At 36.3% G+C, this 4,008-nt stretch overlaps 1 non-coding gene across 1 annotated transcript; it reads left to right on the top strand.

Moving 5' to 3' along the window:
• The first annotated feature begins 380 nt into the window (after window positions 1-380).
• Window positions 381-488, top strand: LOC112730825 (small nucleolar RNA R71). Its single transcript, XR_003166632.1, has one exon. It is a non-coding gene; the product is annotated as a small nucleolar RNA R71 (small nucleolar RNA).
• Window positions 489-4,008: the final 3,520 nt, after the last annotated feature.

Here is a 4,008-nt window from a genome sequence, read left to right as displayed (position 1 = left end):
TTCACCTCTTCCATTGCTGGGTTCTCAGGATCATAAGCTTCTTCTTCAGATGAAGCTTCCTTAGTACTGCCTGGTGCAGCTTGCATTCCAGACAGACTTTGAGAAATCATATTGACTTGCTGAGTCAATATTTTATTCTGAGCCAGTATGGCATTCAGGGTATCAATCTCAAGAACTCCTTTCTTCTGATTTGTCCCATTATTCACAGGGTTCCTTTCAGAAGTGTACATTAATTGGTTATTTGTAACCATCTCAATGAGTTCCTGAGCTTTTGCAGGCGTCTTCTTCAGATGAAGAGATCCTCCAGCAGAGCTGTCCAATGACATCTTGGACAGTTCAGACAGACCATCATAGAAGATACCTATGATGCTCCATTCTGAAAGCATGTCAGAAGGGCACCTTCTGATTAATTACTTGTATCTTTCCCAAGCTTCATAGAGGGATTCACCTTCCTTCTGTCTGAATGTTTGGACTTCCACTCTAAGCTTACTTAATTTTTGAGGTGGAAAGAACTTTGCCAAGAAGGCATTGACTAGCTTTTCCTAAGAGCTCAGGCTTTCTTTAGGTTGTGAATCCAACCATGTTCTAGCTCTGTCTCTTACAGCAAAGGGAAAAAGCATAAGTCTATAGACCTCGGGATCAACCCCATTGGTCTTGACAGTGTCACAGATTTGTAAGAATTCTGCTAAGAAGTGATGAGGATCTTCCAATGGAAGTCCATGAAACTTGCAATTCTGTTGCATTAGAGAAACTAGTTGAGGTTTAAGCTCAAAGTTGTTTGCTCCAATGGCAGGGATTGAGATGCTTCTCCCATAGAAGTCAGGAGTAGGTGCAGTAAAGTCACTAAGCACCTTCCTTGCATTGTTGACATTGTTGTTGTTTTCGGCTGCCATGTCTTTTCTTGTTTGAAAAGTTATGTTAGATCCTCTATAGAGAGTTGTACTTTAGCTTCTCTTAGCTTTCTCTTCAAGGTCCTTTCGGGTTCAGAATTAGCCTCAACCAGAATGTCTTTGTCCTTACTCCTGCTCATATGAAAGAGAGAAGAAGAAAGTATAAAATCCTCTATGTCACAGTATAGAGATTCCTTAAGGTGTCAGAGGAAAAGAAAAATAGAAGGAGGAGGTAGAAAGAGAAGAATTCGAACTTATCAAGAGGGATAGAGTTCGAATTGTTGATAGTGGAGGAGTGTTAGTCCTTAAATAGAAGGATGTGAGAAGAGGGGAAGAATTTTCGAAATTAAAGTAAAAGATTTTGAAATAATTAAAAGAAATTTTGAAAATTTGGTAAAGGTTTTTCGAAAATTAAGATTGGGAAAGAAATTAAGTGATTTTTGAAAAAGATTTTGAAATTAGAAATCAAAAAGATATGATTGAAACTTAATTTTGAAAAAGATGTGATTGAAAAGATATGATTGAGAAGATATGATTCAAAATCAAATTAAAAAGAGAAAGTTTTAAAATTAAAGTTGATTACTTGACTAACAAGAAATTAGAAGATATGATTCTAGAATTAAAACTTTTAATCCTTTCTTAATAGGCAAGTAACAACTAGAAAATTTTGAATTAAATTATTAATTGTAGCAAGGATTTTTGAAAATAGTAATAAATAAAAAAATTGAAAAGAAATTGATTTTGAAAAGATATGATTGAAAAGATATGATTTGAAAAAGATTTGATTTTGAAAACTTATGAAAACTTCAAAAAAAATTTGAATTAAAAACAAAATCTTCCCTCTTATGTCATCCTGGCGTTAAACGCCCAGAATGGTATCCATTCTGGCGTTTAACGCCCAAAATGCTACACTTTTAGGCGTTTAACGCCCAGCCAGGTACCCTGGCTGGCGTTTAAACGCCAGTTTTCCTTCTTCACTGGGCGTTTTGAACGCCCATCTTTTTCTGTTTAATTCCTCTGCTGAATATTGAGTCTTCAATTCTCTGTATTATTGACTTGAAAAACACAATTTTGAACATATTTTTGAATTTTTAATGATGAGAAACAATAAAAAATGCAACTAAGATCAAATAAACAATGCATGCAAGACACCAAACTTAGAAGTTTGTATACTAAGGACTATAACAATTTGAAAATGCATGTAAGAATTAACAAAACACACAAAACAAGAGAATTTAAAGATCAGAGCTAGGAAATCATCAAGAACAACTTGAAGATCAATGAAGAACATAATGCATATATTTGAAAAATGCAAGAAGAATAGAAACATGCAATTGACACCAAACTTAAAAATTGACACTAAGATACATAAAATATTTTTTATTTTTATGATTTTATAAAAAAATTTTGTGATTTTTTTCGAAAATTGAGTGGAAAAGAAAATAAAGAGATTCAAAATTTTTAATAAGAATTCCAGGAATCATGCAATGTTAGTCTAAAGCTTCAGTCTAAAAAGATTAGACATGGTTAGCCAAGCTTCAGCAGGATATTACATTCAGCAGCTAAATTGATGAGAATCAATCAGCTTTTGTGATGATAAGAACATCACCTTGAAACTCTAGAATTCATTCTTAAAAATTATGAAAAATAAAAAGAAAAGTACCTAATCTAAGCAACAAGATGAACTGTCAGTTGACCAAACTCGAACAATCCCCGGTAACGGCGCCAAAAACTTGGTGAACGAAATTGTGATCATCAACAATGGTGCCAAAGACTTGGAGCACTCAAATGTGAATCACACTTTGTCACAATTCCGCACAACTAACCATAAAGTGCACTGGGTCGTCCAAGTAATACCTTACGTGAGTAAGGGTCGATCCCACGGAGACTGTCGGCTTGAAGCAAGCTATGGTCATCTTGTAAATCTCAGTCAGACAGATTCAAATGGTTATGGAGGATTGATAATTAAAGATAAATAAAACATAAAATAAAGATAGAGATAGATATACTTATGTAATTCATTGGTAGGAATTTCAGATAAGCGTATGAAGATGCTTTGTTCCTCCTGAACCTCTGCTTTCCTATTGCCTTCTTCCAATCATTCATACTCCTTTCCATGGCAAGCTTTATGTTGGGCATCACCGTTGTCAATGGCTACTTCCCGTCCTCTCAGTGAAAATGTTCTACGCACGCTATCACTGCACGGCTAATCATCTGTCGGTTCTCGATCATGTTGGAATAGGATCCATTGATCCTTTTGCGTCTGTCACACGCCCAACACTCGCGAGTTTGAAGCTCGTCACAGTCATTCCTTCCCAGATCCTACTCAGAATACCACAGACAAGGTTTAGACGTTCCGGATCTCAGGAATGGCCGCCAATAATTCTAGCCTATACCACGAAGGTTCTAATCTTAGATTAGAAACCCAAGAGATACACATTCAAGCTTGTTTGCATGTAGACGGAAGTGGTTTTCAGGCATGCGTTTATAGGTGAGAATGGTGATGAGTGTCACATAATCATCACATTCATCATGTTCTTGGGTGCGAATGAATATCTTGGAGAAGAAATAGACTTGAGTTGAATAGAAAAACAATAGTACTTTGCATTAATTCATGAAGAATAGCAGAGCTCCACACCTTAATCTATGGTGTGTAGAAACTCCACCGTTGAAAATACATAAGAACAAAAGGGTCTAGGCATGGCCGTGAGGCCAGCCCCCAAACGTGAAAAGGTCTATCAAAATCTGATCAAGTGTATCAAAAGTCTTCTAATACAATAGCAAAAGGTCCTATTTATAGAAAACTAGTAGCCTAGGGTTACAGAAATAGGTAATTAATGCAGAAATCTTCTTTCGGTCCCACTTGGTGTGTGCTTGGGTTGAGCATTGAAGCTTTCATGTGTAGAGACTTTTCTTGGAGTTAAACGCCAGCTTTTGTGCCAGTTTGGGCGTTTAACTCCAGCTTTTGTGCCAGTTCTGGCGTTTTGACACCAAAATTCTTAAGCTAACTTGGAATGCCGGTTTAGGCCATCAAATCTTGGGTAAAGTATGGACTATTATATGTTGCTGGAAAACCCAAGATGTCTACTTTCCAACACAATTGAGAGTGCACCAATTG

This window comes from Arachis hypogaea, chromosome 12 (assembly GCF_003086295.3).
Source record: "Arachis hypogaea cultivar Tifrunner chromosome 12, arahy.Tifrunner.gnm2.J5K5, whole genome shotgun sequence".
Lineage (NCBI taxonomy): Eukaryota > Viridiplantae > Streptophyta > Magnoliopsida > Fabales > Fabaceae > Arachis > Arachis hypogaea.
The sequence above is the reverse complement of the archived record's forward strand: the minus strand, read 5'-3'. Positions and strand labels throughout refer to the sequence as shown.